The sequence below is a fragment of the Ranitomeya imitator genome, chromosome 2 (assembly GCF_032444005.1).
Source record: "Ranitomeya imitator isolate aRanImi1 chromosome 2, aRanImi1.pri, whole genome shotgun sequence".
In the NCBI taxonomy this organism is placed as follows: domain Eukaryota; kingdom Metazoa; phylum Chordata; class Amphibia; order Anura; family Dendrobatidae; genus Ranitomeya; species Ranitomeya imitator.
In genome coordinates, this window is record NC_091283.1 from 435,367,011 (window position 1) to 435,385,024 (window position 18,014).

The following is an 18,014-nucleotide window of genomic DNA, read 5'->3' on the forward strand; positions in this document are numbered from 1 at the left end:
GTTCGAGGGGTGGAGCCTAGAGGCGGGGCTGGGGTGGAGCCTGGGCGGAGTCTCAAGGGGGCCCCGAAAATTTTGCCAGTATGGGGCAATTTCTAGTGGCAGCCCTGTCTATCTAACTATCTGTCTGTCCATCTTCGATCTTTCTATTAACTAATATCTGTCTATCTATCTATGGTACATAAAAAGCAAAGAAAGTGGGTAGCTTTCAATCGCAATTTCCATGCAAATAAGTGGTATATTTATTGGCCCATGTGAACAGGTAGCAACATTTCAGTTCAAGAGCAAGTGAGCCTTTTTTCATTATCTTATCTATCTATCTATCTATCTATCTATCTATCTATCTATCTATCTATCTATCTATCTATCAAATACATACAGTGGGGCAAAAAAGTATTTAGTCAGTCAGCAATAGTGCAAGTTCCACCACTTAAAAAGATGAGAGGCGTCTGTAATTTACATCATAGGTAGACCTCAACTATGGGAGACAAACTGAGAAAAAAAAATCCAGAAAATCACATTGTCTGTTTTTTTAACAATTTATTTGCATATTATGGTGGAAAATAAGTATTTGGTCAGAAACAAACAATCAAGATTTCTGGCTCTCACAGACCTGTAACTTCTTCTTTAAGAGTCTCCTCTTTCCTCCACTCATTACCTGTAGTAATGGCACCTGTTTAAACTTGTTATCAGTATAAAAAGACACCTGTGCACACCCTCAAACAGTCTGACTCCAAACTCCACTATGGTGAAGATCAAAGAGCTGTCAAAGGACACCAGAAACAAAATTGTAGCCCTGCACCAGGCTGGGAAGACTGAATCTGCAATAGCCAACCAGCTTGGAGTGAAGAAATCAACAGTGGGAGCAATAATAAGAAAATGGAAGACATACAAGACCACTGATAATCTCCCTCGATCTGGGGCTCCACGCAAAATCCCACCCCGTGGGGTCAGAATGATCACAAGAACGGTGAGCAAAAATCCCAGAACCACGCGGGGGGACCTAGTGAATGAACTGCAGAGAGCTGGGACCAATGTAACAAGGCCTACCATAAGTAACACACTACGCCACCATGGACTCAGATCCTGCAGTGCCAGACGTGTCCCACTGCTTAAGCCAGTACATGTCTGGGCCCGTCTGAAGTTTGCTAGAGAGTATTTGGATGATCCAAAGGAGTTTTGGGAGAATGTCCTATGGTCTGATGAAACCAAACTGGAACTGTTTGGTAGAAACACAACTTGTTGTGTTTGGAGGGAAAAGAATACTGAGTTGCATCCAACAAACACCATACCTACTGTAAAGCATGGTGGTGGAAACATCATGCTTTGGGGCTGTTTCTCTGCAAAGGGGCCAGGACGACTGATCCGGGTACATGAAAGAATGAATGGGGCCATGTATCGTGAGATTTTGAGTGCAAACCTCCTTCCATCAGCAAGGGCATTGAAGATGAAACATGGCTGGGTCTTTCAACATGACAATGATCCAAAGCACACCGCCAGGGCAACGAAGGAGTGGCTTCGTAAGAAGCATTTCAAGGTCCTGGAGTGGCCTAGCCAGTCTCCAGATCTCAACCCTATAGAAAACCTTTGGAGGGAGTTGAAAGTCCGTGTTGTCAAGCGAAAAGCCAAAAACATCACTGCTCTAGAGGAGATCTGCATGGAGGAATGGGCCAACATACCAACAACAGTGTGTGGCAACCTTGTGAAGACTTACAGAAAACGTTTGACCTCTGTCATTGCCAACAAAGGATATATTACAAAGTATTGAGATGAAATTTTGTTTCTGACCAAATACTTATTTTCCACCATAATATGCAAATAAAATGTTAAAAAAAGAGACAATGTGATTTTCTGGATTTTTTTTTCTCAGTTTGTCTCCCATAGTTGAGGTCTACCTATGATGTAAATTACAGACGCCTCTCATCTTTTTAAGTGGTGGAACTTGCACTATTGCTGACTGACTAAATACTTTTTTGCCCCACTGTATGTCCTGGTATACATTATCACTGTACATGACAGTGTGAGACATTTCTGTATCTCATTTTAATCTTTGAAACAATAGACAAGAAGTCGTATAATGTATGGATAATAACATATGTGGCATTTCTGCATGTTAATGTCAAGGGCGGATGTGGAGTGGGACAAGACCACTACTGCCGCTGCTCTCTCACTAAGACCATTGTCTTCACTGCTGAAGTGTTGATTCAATGACGTCGGCGTAAGTGAGAGGTGGATTTTGTTTACTGCAACAATTAGAAGTCTATATGGGGACACTTTGAGGGGTGACTATAGAGGAGGGAGCAAGCATTAGGTAAGGTAGTTGGGCATCCAACACTAAGCACATTTAATGGTCTGTATCTTCAACTGACCCATCATGTACCCAAAGGCATGAGTGGAAACGTCCATTCTGGACTATTGTATTGTAGACAATGTATGACAGATTTCTTCTATTAATACTTATTCTCTGGATTTCTGATAGTCCAGGGAATCCAACAGTCAAGCATCACAAACTCTTGGATTATTATTGCATGTGATGAGAAGCTACGACAGATTGACTATAGACTGGACTGTATAGGGCAATGCCCTGCATGCAAAGTACATATACTCAGGTAGAGGTCCCCTTAAAATGCATCTTGGTTTAGTTGGATGAAGGAAGCTCTAGTGTTAGTATGTGGATCTGCATTTTGTACACCTATTTGTACGGCAGTGATGACGCGCCCTATTGTTCATAGGTGGTACTGCACCTAATTTTTGCATGGCTGCTCATGCCCAGCTCATTGTGCTCTCTTCGTTCACACGGTTTGTGTGGAGCTAGTTCTTGTGTCTTGTGTCCCCTACGCTGTGATATACTGTAGGAGGCACCTTGATTGCTTAGTCTACGTGGTTGATCTTATTTACAACGCAAATCAACACTTCCTAAATATCACCACTAACTCCGTGTTTACATTTTGGCTGCCGCCTCTGTTTGCTCATGCAACATTTCCCATTGTCCAGGATCTGTGAGTGACTTGTACTACTGGAAAATCCACAAAGCCTTTAATGTTATCCGAGTATTAAATTAAACCCCGGCTGGCTGCAATAGTGCCTGATTGTAATTATTTCTAAAATAAGAGACTATTCACATGTTTGGCGAATGTCACTGCCCTCGTAGAGATCTGTGACCATTGTATTCTATTTACCCTGAATTTAAAAAAAAAAAACCTAAAGGATAAAACATGCACTTTCCTATGCTGGCCTCGGCAAAGGTTCCATGTGTCCTGACTCCTGACTACAAGAGTAGTGTAAACCGTAGCCAGACAATTCTGGTTTCTTAATTCACTTGGGAAGAAAAGGATCGGGCATATTGCACTACAACAACCCTGATCCTTCTCTTCCCCAACGTACACCATTGTGTAAATTTGGATGCCTTCATGAGCATTATATGATCGTCTGGTTGCGCTAAAATTAGCAGGTTTGATTGACATTAATTTAATGTCTATCACCACTTTATGTTCTAATCGTCTTGGTTTTGTCTTTGCACAATTGTTCTTCATGAAGTTGGGGTATGTTTCCATGGTCAGTAAATGCTGCGGGTTTGATGCTGTGTCAAACCGGCAGCATCCAGATGTTATAGCATAATGGAGGGGATTTCAAAAAATCCCATCACCACTATGCGTTAAAAGACGCCCTTGGCTCCCTGCGTAAACAGACATGTGGCGTGTCTTTTCAGACCGCAGCATGTCTATTTATGTTGCGGAGACCCTCAGTCTCCGCAACATAAATTTCCCATAGACTATCATTAGATGCGGTAAAACCACATCATCTTTATAGTCACATGCTTAGTAAGTGCGGAAACGCAGCTTACCACCCATGTGTACTAATTTAAATAATGTTTTACCTTGTTTTGGCCGAGAGTTCGCTTCCACTGCAGTTCTCGCGATGAGATCAGCTGACCGCGAGAACTGCTGTGCACGTGACCTGTGCACGTGAGATAACCAAGTTATCTCAGGTGGTCATCTACAAGCTCTGCTGTTTCTGGATGTCAGGCTGGATGGTGGCATAATGTCCCTGTTCAGCCAAAGGCATCCAGATGTAGCAGAGCTTGACTCGTCGTGGGACACTCGGTAATTGGACTACGTCGGACTGGGAGTATTTGTGTTGATTTATTATTTTATTTTTTGCAGGAGATCGAGGGCATCGGGGATTAGGTTATGGTGTAAGTATGGTTAATTAAGATTATTAAAGGATTTTATTCTGGCCGTGACTTTATTGACCATATAACTATAGGATTAGTAATGGATAGGTGTCTTATATACAAAGGTGACATCAACCCCACAAATATTACCCCACTTGCCACCACTATAGGGCAAGTGGGAAGAGCCAGGTAAAGTGCCACAATTGGTGTATCTTTGGATATGCCAGTTGTGGGGCGGCTGCGGGTTGCTATTTTTAGGTTGGTGAGGGCCAAAATCCTTGGGCCTCGCCAGCCTAAGAATACCAGGCTGCAGCTGTCTGCTTTTTCCTTGGCTGGTTAACAAAATTAGGTGGACCCCATGCCATTGTATTTTGGAGGGGATCCCTCTATTTTTGCTAACCATCCAAGGTAAGCAGACTGCTGTGGCCTGGTATTTTCAGGCTGGTAAGGTTCATGGATATTGGATACTTACCAGCCTGAAATACCAGCCCCAGTAGTCTGCTTTACTCTGGCTGGTTAACAAGTATGGGGGGACCCCACACAGGTTTTTTTTAGGGGATCTCACTATTTTTGCTAACCATCCAAGGTAAGCAGACTGCTGTGGCCTGGTGTTATCAGGCTGGTAAGGTTCTTGGATATTGGTTAATTACCAGCCTGAAATACCAGGCCGCAGCTGTCTGCTTTTTCCTTTGCTGGTTAACATATATGGGGGAACCTCAAGCTATTTTTTTAAATTATTATTTATTTATTTATTAAAATTTATTTGCTTTCCTCCACTTTCTGTGTCATGTACGTCCAGCTGTGTCACAAGATTCACCATTATGTAAATTAGTACACATGCGTAGTAAGCTGCGTTACCGCACTTAATACACATTTGACTAGGAAGATAATGTGGTTTTACCACATCTAAAGAAAGTTTGGGTAAATTACGCAGCGGAGACGGGGATTCTCCACTACATAAATTAACAGACTGCAGTCTGGAAAGATGCGCCGCATGTCCGTCTCTGTGACCTATCAATCAATGTCAATGGCTGCTCACTTTCCCCAGTCCCACACGCCCGATTCCTCAGGGTGATCCTCGACTCTACCCTCTCTATCAAGCCACATATCCAAGCCCTTGCCTCCCCCTGCCGATTCAAACTCAAAAATATTTCCCGGATCTGTGCTTTCATTGACCGCAACACCGCAAAAACGCTTGTGCATGCCCTTATCATCTCCCACCTCGACTACTGCAACCTCCTACTCTCTGGACTCCCTACTAGCACTCTGGCACCACTCCAATCCATCCTGACATACAAAGCCATCCACAACCTGTCTCCTCCATACATCTGTGACATGGTCTCCCGGTACCTACCTACACTCAACCTCCGATCCTCTCAAGACCTCCTTCTCTACTCCCCTCTCATCTCTTCTTCCCACAACCGCATCCAAGACTTCTCCCGTGCTTCCCCCATACTCTGGAACTCTCTACCCCAACACATCAGACTCTGGCCTTTCATAGAAACCTTCAAAAAGAACCTGAAGACTCACCTCTTCCGACAAGCCTACAGCCTGCAGTGATCCTGAACTTACTGAACCGTCGCACAACCTGCCCTACCCTCTCCTAGTGTTTCATCACCCATCCCCTGCAGACTGTGAGCCCTCGCTGGCAGGGTCCTCCCTCGTTATGTACCCGTGTGCCTTGTTTTTTACTCATGTTTAATGTATTTGTCTATATTTGCCCCGTATTCACATGTAAAGCGCCATGCAATAAATGGCGCTATAAAAATGGATGATAATAAAATAATATTAATAATTATGTTAATGCTATGTTTAGCAAACCAAGAAGAATTGACATTTTATCGTATGTTGGCTTTTGGATTTAAGTGTTGATTTCTGATTGGTCAAGAAAACAGACTTTTGTTTGTGTAAGCATGGAATATTGACTTGTAAGCTGATTTAATATAACATAGTGTGCTATTATCCTTGATGAATAGTGAGGTCTACTGATATGCTAATTATACATTGTCGAGCCCAGATAGTTTGTTGATTTTTAAAACAGAGGAGGAAAATCTATGCAAATAGATTACATAATCGAACAAGGCAACTTGGTTGTCACCATTCTTCCCCTTAACTGTGAGGGTGGACAGAAGGACACTGGGTAAAACTAAAAATAGGTTACATGCCTCTGTATAAAGAAACTCAGAGACAGAGAGACTAAGAGAGAGAGACAGCCAGAGATTCTGCCAAACATCCAAAGGACCAGAGACAGAACAGCACCCATTTTACTTCATGGCTCCATCATGAGGAACTCGGATCTATCATGCTGCAGAAAGCAACCTAGAGGTTTTCAGCTCTGGTTTCAAGGATACAGAAAGCCAGGATAGGGACCCGCTGGTCACCTGGCTCCATGGAGATGTTTGGATAAGCCAGGTTGTGACTCTTGTGTCAACTGGACTTGAACCTTGTATGGACTCAATGGACTGTCATCTCCCTACCCTTGTCGTTACCTCCTCTCTGTGTATGTACCACAGGTGGGGTACATCAAAAACGCATTTAAAAAACACATAAAAAACGCAGGTGACCTGCCAGTGACCTCAGATGCAGATTTGGTGCAGATTTTGCCTGCGTCAAATCCTGAGCAAATACTGAGTCATTTCTGACCGTGGAAACATACCCTTGTACATGCAAATATGCAGCAGGGTGGCTCAGTGGTTAGCACCATTGCCTTACAGAGTTGAGTTCTCAGGTTCTCAGGCTCAACTCCCACCAACAACGACAACATTTGCAAACATGCAGGGTGTGCATGGGTTTCTTCCAGGTAATCCAGTTTCCTTCCATAAGCCAAAGACCTACTGATAGGGAATTTACATTGCCAGCCCCAATGGAGACAATATCTGTTAAGCTCTGTGGAACATATTAAAGTTTGGAGGGAAAAGTCGGCAAACCATTGCATTGAGAGAAAAAAATATCCTTTATTTAGCATTCCTTTAAAATAGGTACCTCCATGGAAAAAACACACACTTAAAAAAACCTTGATGCATTCTGGTGTATCGCCCATGTGAAGAAACCAGATTATATCTTAATTATCTTAAAGCTTTGGCCCACAGCGCCCACTGCCCCTCTTAGCTGCTCAACCCTGCTCCTCCAAAACCAGCTTCTCCACCATGACAGAAGATTAGCTCTCCACCCTCCTGTCAAGATCACACCTCAACACCTGCACGCTCGACCCGCTCCCATCCCACCTCATCCCTAACCTTTCCACGGTCTTCATCCCAACCCTAACGCACCTCTTCAACCTCTCACTCACAACAGGTGTCTTCCCCTCATCCTTCAAGCATGCCAAGATCACACCCATCCTCAAAAAGCCCTCCCTCGACCCATCCTGTGTGTCTAGCTATCGCCCGATATCTCTTCTCCCTTATGCCTCCAAATTGCTGGAGCAACACGTCCATCTTGAACTGTCCTCCCACCTCTCCTCCTTCTCCCTCTTTGATCGATTACAGTCTGGCTTCCGACCCCATCATTCAACTGAAACTGCCCTAACTAAAGTCACCAATGACCTACTAACTGCCAGGAGCAAGCGACACTACTCTGTCCTCCTTCTTCTGGACCTGTCTTCTACCTTCGACACTGTGAACCACTCCCTTCTGCTACAAATCCTCTCCTCTCTTGGCATCACAGACTTGGCCCTTTCCTGGATCTCATCATATCTGAAAGACTGAACATTCAGTATTTTCCTCCCCCATACCACCTCCTCACTTCGCCCCTTGTCAATCGGTGTTCCTCAAGGCTCTGTTCTAGGACCCCTACTCTTCTCCATCTACACTTTCGGCCTGGGACAGCTCATAGAATCCCACAGTATGCAGTACCATCTCTACGCTGATGACACGCAGATCTACCTATCCGGACCTGACCTCACCTCCTTATTTACCAAAATCCCGCACTGTCTATCTGCTATTTCAGCCTTCTTTTCTGCTCGCTTTCTACAACTGAACATGGACAAAACAGAATTCATCATCTTTCCCCCATCTCACTCTACCCCTCCACCAGACCTATCCATCAATGTCAATGGCTGCTCACTTTCCCAAGTCCCACACGCCCGATTCCTCAGGATGATCCTCGACTCTACCCTATCAAGCCACATATCCAAGCCCTTGCCTCCCCCTGCCGTCTCAAACTCAAAAATATTTCCCGGATCTGTGCTTTCATTGACCGCAACACCGCAAAAACACTTGTGCGTGCCATTATCATCTCCCACCTCGACTACTGCAACCTCCTACTCTCTGAACTCCCCTCTAGCACTCTGGCACCACTCCAATCCATCCTGACATACAAAGCCATCCACAACCTGTCTCCTCCATACATCTGTGACATGGTCTCCCGGTACCTACCTACACTCAACCTCCGATCCTCTCAAGACCTCCTTCTCTACTCCCCTCTCATCTCTTCTTCCCACAACCGCATCCAAGACTTCTCCCGTGCTTCCCCCATACTCTGGAACTCTCTACTCCAACACATCAGACTCTGGCCTTTCATGGAAACCTTCAAAAAGAACCTGAAGACTCACCTCTTCCGACAAGCCTACAGCCTGCAGTGATCCTGAACTTACTGAACCGTCGCACAACCTGCCCTACCCTTTCCTAGTGTTTCATCACCCATCCCTGCAGACTGTGAGCCCTCGCTGGCAGGGTCCTCCCTCCTTATGTACCCCTGTGCCTTGTTTTTTACTCATGTTTAATGTATTTGTCTATATTTGCCCCGTGTTCACATGTAAAGCGCCATGGAATAAATGGCGCTATAAAAATGGATGATAATAATAATAAAATAATATTAATAATTATGTTAATGCTATGTTTAGCAAACCAAGAAGAATTGACTTTTTATCTGTATGTTGGCTTTTGGATTTAAGTGTTGATTTCTGATTGGTCAAGAAAACAGACTTTTGTTTGTGTAAGCATGGAATATTGACTTGTAAGCTGATTTAATATGACATAGTGTGCTATTATCCTTGATGAATAGTGAGGTCTACTGATATGCTAATTATACATTGTCGAGCCCAGATAGTTTGTTGATTTTTAAAACAAAGGAGGAAAATCTATGCAAATAGATTACATAATCGAACAAGGCAACTTGGTTGTCACCATTCTTCCCCTTAACTGTGAGGGTGGACAGAAGGACACTGGGTAAAACAAAAAATAGGTTACATGCCTCTGTATAAAGAGACTCAGAGACAGAGAGACTAAGAGAGAGAGACAGCCAGAGATTCTGCCAAACATCCAAAGGACCAGAGACAGAACAGCACCCATTTTACTTCATGGCTCCATCATGAGGAACTCGGATCTATCATGCTACAGAAAGCAACCTAGAGATTTTCAGCTCTGGTTTCAAGGATACAGAAAGCCAGGATAGGGACCCGCTGGTCACCTGGCTCCATGGAGATGTTTGGATAAGCCAGGTTGTGACTCTTGTGTCAACTGGACTTGAACCTTGTATGGACTCAATGGACTGTCATCTCCCTACCCTTGTCGTTACCTCCTCTCTGTGTATGTACCACAGGTGGAGTAGCCGACACTGGGAGCTCTGACGTAACATCTGCCATTATCCCAGCAGGTCAGCGGAAGGGTGAGACTCTTTAATGTGCACCATCTTGGGGAATTTTTGCTGGGACTGTTCTATGTGTTATCTGCCTGTTTTGTGGTTCAATAAAGCATTGCCACACTGTTTTACCATCACCCTGTTTGTCTGAGTAGCATTATGCCCACATTAACGGGAGAGCGGGCGGTAGGTGGGACGTTCCCTGGTCCATGCTGTTCCGACTAGCGAACCTGGGCGCCCACTGACCCCCCCGTGTCTCCACAGCCCGCCCTTAGTCATAAGCATACTATGTTATTTTTACTCTATTTTGTGGAATATGTTGGTACTATATAAGCTAGCATAATAATCAAGGTAGGGAGCACTGCTACAAGGTTTTGTGGTCATTTTTGGATGGACATGGCAAAGATTAAAAACCCCTGAAAGTGCCCGTTAGTATCGTATGAAATAAGATGACTGATTTTCTTAGTTGAAAGTCAAATGAAAGATTGTTTGTCAAGGAACAATCTTTTATTGAAAGAACATTATCAGAAAAAACTTTAGTTCATCACACCATGTATGGCCACGTTGAACAACTTGTAACATCCTAACTAAAATGTGTATGACTACATCAGCATAACAATCATTTGTTCAATGGTTGCTCAACCATCAAACTACTGTTATCTTGTGTGTATGGACAACATAAACAGCAGCTGTCATTTTTAATTTTGATTTCATAAATCAATAACACAATTGAAAATAATAAACTGTGTAATTTATCTCATCAGAGAAATCAGCTTTAGTGATGAGTGAATATACTCGGTACTTGAGATTTCCCGAGCACGCTCGGGGGTCCTCCGAGTATTTGTATGTACTCAGAGATGTAGTTTTCAGCGCCGCAGCTGAATGATTTACATCTATTAGCCAGCATAAGTACATGTGGGGATTCCCTAGCAACCAGGCAACCCTCACATGTACTTATGCTGGCTAACAGATGTAAATCATTCAGCTGTGGCGCTGAAAACTAAATCTTCAAGTACTTACAAATACTTGGAGGACACCCGAGCGTGCTCGGGAAATCTCGAGTACCGAGTATATTCGCTCATCACTAGGGTTTGAGCGAAACGGGTCGGCCATTTTCAGAAGTCACCGACTTTTGGCAAAATTGGGTTTCATGAAACCCGACCCGACCCCTGTGTGGGGTCGGCCATGAGGTCGGCGATCTTCTGATCTGGTATCGGAATTCCGATACCGAGTTCCGATATGTTTGCGATATCGGGAATCGGTATAGGAATCCATATTTAAGTGTAAAATAAAGAATAAAAATAAAAAATATTGATATACTCACCCTCGGACGCGCCCTGGTTCTAACCGGCAGCCTGCGTTCCTAAAAATGAGCAAGTGAAGGACCTTCGATGACGTTGTGGCTTGTGATTGGTCGCGTGAGCGGTCACATGGGCGGTCACGCGACCAATCACAAGCCGCGACGTCATCTAAGGTCCTTCACGCGCTCATTCTTAGGAAGGAAGGCTGCCAGTTAGAACCAGGGCGCGTCCGAGGGTGAGTATATTCCTATTAGGGTTATACTCACCCTCGGTCGCGCCCTGGTTCAAACCGGCAGCCTTCCTTCCTAAGAATGAGCAAGTGAAGGACCTTCGATGACGTCGCGGCTTGTGATTGGTCGGGTGACCGCTCATGTGACCGCTCACGCGACCAATCACAAGCCGCGACGTCATCGAAGGTCCTTCACTTGCTCATTTATAGGAAAGCAGGCTGCCGGTTAGAACCAGGGCGCGTCCGAGGGTGAGTATATCCCTATTTTTTATTTTTATTCTTTATTTTACACATTAATATGGATCCCAGGGCCTGAAGGAGAGTTTACTCTCCTTCAGACCCTGGGAACCATTAGTATCCCATTGCACTGCATTGGGTTTCGTGTTTCGGCCGACCCCGACTTTTCTATAGGATCGGCCGATTTCACTCGACCCGACTTTTGAGAAAGTCGGGTTTCGTGAAACCCGACCCGATCCTAAAAAAAGAAAAGTCGCTCAACCCTACTCATCACTAATCAGCTTCTTTCTCTTCCTGAACTGATCTTTCACTCAATTCATGGGTAAAATTTGAACTTCGAGAAGACAGATTTTCCCTTTACTGAGATAGAAGATGACACTTGGTGCTTTTAAAATCCTGTGGGTGAGGAGGAAGGAGGAACTAGAGGCAGACACAGACATTCTACTGTAAGTTCTCCTAAAACAACAGTTACAGTGTTGTATAGAACATTGTGAGAACCATAATAGATTGTGTTATGGATTTAGATAAATAAAAATACAATATCACTGGACACCTAGCAGCATCTCCTCTGTGAGTAGTTAATTAAATTAGCAAGGAGTCAACCAGTGTACATGGAGACCAGATGCTCCTTGTGTGTTTCCTTGCTAGCAACTTAGCAAGGAAATGCTAATATATGCAGGGAAGATAATTGCCTCTAAGGTAGACTGGACATCTCCAATCCATACCAGGGACATCATATGGCACACTAGAAGTGTAATATTTTCATGCCATGCTGTCAACAAAATCCATGGACATATCTATAAACGAGGACATAATTTCTTCCGTGCTTCCAAATGCCTGGATTTTTGGTCTTGGGATACCACAGAAATATAACAGCAACCCGAACGATGGGTATATCATAGTCATGTTTGGAGTGTCAAGGATGGTAAAAATATGGTGCTCATATTATTTCAGCAGGAGGTTCCTGTGGGAAAATATAACATCAATTAGAATTATGTCCTTCACTCCTCTTTTTTTCTATACAATTAGCCAACCTCCTCTTACATGATGAGGAGCAGGGGTGAGAGGTGCAGATGAGACTCTTTATAATATTTCGTCCAGAAAAAATTATTGCCAGATTCCATGAGAATAATTATGATTGTAGAGCTATCCAAATTTCTGTGGTGACTCTTCTGCAAAGAATTACCGTATATACTCGAGTATGAGCCGACCAGAGTATAAGCCGACCTCCCTAATTTTGCCACAAAAACTGGGAAAACGTAATGACTCAAGTATAAACCTAGGGTCGGAAATGCAGCAGCTACCGGTAAATGTCAAAAGTAAAAATAGATACCAATAAAAGTAAAATTAATTGAGACATCAGTAGCTTAAGTGTTTTTGAATATCCATATTGAATCAGGAGAATATCCATATTGAATGCTCCATAAAGTTTATGATGGCCCCATAAGATGCTCCATATTAAAATATGCCCCATATAATCCTGCATAAAGGTTAATAATGGCCCCATAAGATGCTCCATAGACACATTTGCCCAATATAATGCTGCACAAATGTTGATTATGGCCCCATAAGATGCTCCATAAAGATATTTGCCCCATATAGTGCTGCACAAACAATGATTATGGCCCCATAAGATGCTCCATACAGACCCTTGCCCCATATAGTAGTGCACAAACGTTGATTATGGCCCCATAAGATGCTCCATACAGACACTTGCCCCATATAATGCTGCACAAATGCTGATTATGGCCCCATACAGACACTTGCCTCATATAGTGCTGCACAAACGTTGATTATGGCCCCATACAGACACTTGCCCCATATAGTGCTGCACAAACGTTATGGCCCCATAAGATGCTCTTTACAGACACTTGCCCCATATAGTGCTGCACAAACGTTAATTATGGCCCCATAAGATGCTCCATAAAGATATTTGCCCCATACAGTGCTGCACAAACGTTGAATATGGCCCCATAAGATGCTCCATACAGACACTTGTCCCATATAGTACTGCACAAACGTTGATTATGGCCCCATAAGATGCTCCATACAGACACTTGCTCCATATAATGCTGCACAAATGCTGATTATGGCCCCATACAGACACTTGCCCCGTATAGTGCTGCACAAACGTTGATTATGGCCCCATACAGACACTTGCCCCATATAGTGCTGCACAAACGTTAATTATGGCTCCATAAAGATATTTGCCCCATACAGTGCTGCACAAACGTTGAATATGGCCCTATAAGATGCTCCATACAGACAGTTGCTCCATATAATGCTGCACAAATGCTGATTATGGCCCCATACAGACACTTGCCCCATATAGTGCTGCACAAACGTTGATTATGGCTCCATACAGACACTTGCCCCATATAGTGCTGCACAAATGTTAATTATGGCCCCATACAGACACTTGCCCCATATAGTGCTGCACAAACGTTATGGCCACATAAGATGCTCCATACAGACACTTGCCCCATTTGCTGGTGCTGCGATTAAAAAAAAAAATCACATACTCACCTCTTGTCGCTCAGGCCCCCGGCACTTTCAATATTCACCTGACTTCGTTCCGGCGTCGCTCCATCTTCAGCGTCTTCTGCACTGACGTTCAGGCAGAGGGTACGCACTAACCATGTCACCGCGCCCTCCGACCTGAGCGTCACTGCAGAAGACGCCCGGAACGAGGAGCAGGTGAATGTCACGCAGCGCTGTGCTCCCCTCCCCGTTATACTAACTTGCTCATGGCACGGTGCAGTCCCTGCTTCCCCGATGCCAGCAGCTTCTTCCTGTACTGAGCGGTCACCGTTACCGCTCATTACAGTAATGAATATGCGGCTCCACCCCTATGGGAGGTGGAGCAGCATATTCATTACTATAATGAGCGGTACCATGTGACCGCTAAGTACAGGAAGAAGCTGGGGCGCCGGGGAAGCAGGGACCTGCAGGGACTGCGCCAGGAGCAGGTAAGTATAATTATACAGCCCCCGCTCCCCCTCCCCTGCCGAACCCTGGTTATGACTCGAGTATAAGCTGAGAGGGGGACTTTCAGCCCAAAAAAATGGGCTGAAAATCTCGGCTTATACTCGAGTATATACGGTAGTCATCAATCTCAATCTGTAAGAGCTTTCTTTATTTTTTCCCCTTTATAGAAACATCTGACACACGTGTGCCCTGAAAAGCTGGTCTTCTTGATAACCACCAACTGTCATCTCCTTTCTCAGTAATGGGAACGTCTGTATTCAATGAAGACAGATTTTACCAGTGAATTAACAATTTTGAGAATGAAAGATCAGTCCAGGAGGAGAAACAAGTGGATTTCACTTATGATATATATTACAAAGTTTCTTATTTTCATGTGTACTATTACCGTATTTTTCTGACCATAAGACACAGTTTTTTTCCTCCAAATTTGGGAGGAAAGTGTGGGTGCGTCTTATGGTCGGAATGTAGCATGTGGGAAAGGGGCAGGAGGCAGAAAAATGTCCCCACTGCCTGAATCCAGTCCTAGGGAAACCACATGGTCCCAATGATTAAAGTGCAGTGAATATTCATTAGCCGCTTCCCTGCCCACCTGTCAGCTGAGCAGTGAGGGAGAGCAGCAAATTAAGTCCTTCACTGAAACACACATGGTTTTCCCAGCGCTGGATCCCTGCAGCAGCTGGGGAGATCTGTGTGTCTGGTGGAGGAGGGGGCAACAGCAGGGGCCAGAGGGGACAAGATTGCTGCATACCTGCCTGGGCTGTGCTGGATGCTGCGTAATGGGCATAAGGACCTGTGTGATGTTATGAAGTGGGCGGGCAGGAGCATCACATGACAGCACAGAGCCCTTCCTCTTCTGATGTCATCACAGGTCCTTCAGACTCCCTACTAGAATCTGCTGGCTTCCTCTTATGACCTGTGCTGTGGAGAGGCAACAAGAGGGAGGAATCTGTGTGCAGTCATGGGATGCTCCAGCTTTTCACCTCACCACAGTGGCTGGCTGCCACAATTAAGAGGTTAGTCTTTACAACACACAATAAAGCACTCTGCCACTCCTTTGGTGAACTATTACTCCCAGCATGCCATAGGATCTGCAGGACATGCTGGGAGTTATAGTTCGCCCATGGGATTTTAAAGCAGCACTTCAGTGTTATTTTGCAATGCTGGAGTGGTGCTTTAAATATAAGTCCTGTGTCCCCATTCTTATACTCACCCTCCAGCGTCTTCATATAGTACTTTACAGACACCCCACTGGTCCCGCAGCACCAACGTCTACTCGTAGCTTCCAATATAATAACATACTATTATATATAGTAACACCACATATAATAGTATGTTATTAAATTTTACCACATTTTTTTTGCTTCAAATATATTTTTCCCTATTTTTCACCTCTAACCTGGGTGCGTCTTATAGTCCAGTGCGTCTTATAGTCCGAAAAAATACGGTAATTTATAAAAAATAAAAATAAAATGACGGTTAATCTTTAGAAAGGGGTATGTAAACTTGTGAGGAAGGTTCTTAAGGCGATACTGTCAAGAGTCAGTAGAGCATACAGGGTTAATCCCTGTCCATATGACCCCCCCCTCTATGAGTCAATATGGTTTAACATGCTGTTCAAGTGGCTCCTGCCCTGCTGGACTCAAGTGGACATGAGAGGTCATTTGTCCAAATGAGTACCATAAAATATTACATGTCCACATAGGTGGCACAACAGGTAAAATGCCTGGTTGAATTCAGCTTTTCACTGACAAAATTGGCTTTTTGCCTTAGATACTGTTCTTTGAAATGGTACAGTACAGACCAAAAGTTTGGACACACCTTCTCATTTAAAGGTTTTTCTGTATTTTCATGACTATGAAAATTGTACATTCACACTGAAGGCATCAAAACTATGAATTTACACATGTGGAATTATATACTAAACAAAAAAGTGTTAAACAACTGAAATTATGTCTTATATTCTAGGTTCTTCAAAGTAGCCACCTTTTGCTTTCATGACTGCTTTGCACACTCTTGGCATTCTCTTGAGGAGCTTCAAGAGGTAGTCACCGGGAATGGTCTTCCAACAATCTTGAAGGAGTTCCCAGAGATGCTTAGCACTTGCTGGCCCTTTTGCCTTCACTCTGCGGTCCAGCTCACCCCAAACCATCTCAATTGGGTTCAGGTCTGGTGACTGTGGAGGCCAGGTCATCTGGCGTAGCACCCCATCACTCTCCTTCTTGGTCAAATAGCCCTTACACAGCCTGGAGGTGTTTTTGGGGTCATTGTCCTATAAATATATGATGGTCCAACTAAACGCAAACCGGATGGAATAGCATGATGCTGTGGTAGCCATGCTGGTTCAGTATGCCTTCAATTTTGAATAAATCCCCAACAGTGTCACCAGAAATGCACCCCCACACCATTACACCTCCTCCATGCTTCACGGTGGGAGCCAGGCATGTAGAGTCCATCCGTTCACCTTTTCTGTATCACACAAAGACAAGGTGGTTGGAACCAAAGATCTCAAATTTGGACTCAACAGACCAAAGCACAGATTTCCTCTGGTCTAATGTCCATTCCTTGTGTTCTTTAGCCCAAACAAGTCTCTTCTGCTTGTTGCCTGTCCTTAGCAGTGGTTTCCTAGCAGCTATTTTACCATGAAGGCCTGCTGCACAAAGTCTCCTCTTAACAGTTGTTGTAGAGATGTGTCTGCTGCTAGAACTCTATGTGGCATTGACCTGCTCTCTAATCTGAGCTGCTGTTAACCTGCGATTTCTGAGGCTGGTGACTCGGAAAAGGTTATCCTCAGAAGCAGAGGTGACTCTCAGTCTTCCTTTCCTGGGGCGGTCCTCATGTGAGACAGTTTCTTTGTAGCGCTTGATGGTTTTTGCCACTGCACTTGGGGACACTTTCAAAGTTTTCCCAATTTTTCGGACTGACTGACCTTCATTTCTTAAAGTAATGATGGCCACTCGATTTTCTTTACTTAGCTGCTTTTTTCTTTTCAGTAGGGAAATCAGCTGTGTATCCACCAGACTTCTGCACAACACAACTGATGGTCCAAACCCCATTTATAAGGCAAGAAATCCCACTTATTAAACCTGACAGGGCCCACCTGTGAAGTGAAAACCATTCCTGGTGACTACCTCTTGAAGCTCATCAAGAGAATGCCAAGGGTGTGCAAAGCAGTCATCAAAGGAAAAGGTGGTTACTTTGTAGAACCTAGAATATAAGACATAATTTCAGTTGTTTCACACTTTTTTGTTAAATATATAATTACACCATGTGTTAATTCAAAGTTTTGATGCCTTCAGTGTGAATTTACAATTTTCATAGTCATGAAAATACAGAAAAATCTTTAAATGAGAAGGTGTGTCCAAACTTTAGGTCTGTACTGTATATCTATGATCAGCATAGGAACATGAGACCATGTAGTTTCAGCATCCCTGGATCAGATCACAATGGACGAAGGTAGGATTGCTCTTGTTGTTAAGAATAGACAATGTCGGGAGAATGTACAAAGCTGCTT

At 44.0% G+C, this 18,014-nt stretch overlaps 1 protein-coding gene across 22 annotated transcripts in view; it reads right to left on the minus strand.

Annotated features, from left to right (window-relative positions):
• Positions 1-18,014, minus strand: part of BCAS1 (brain enriched myelin associated protein 1) — a 197,315-nt gene that overhangs the window by 99,319 nt on the left and 79,982 nt on the right. The window lies entirely within an intron of this gene.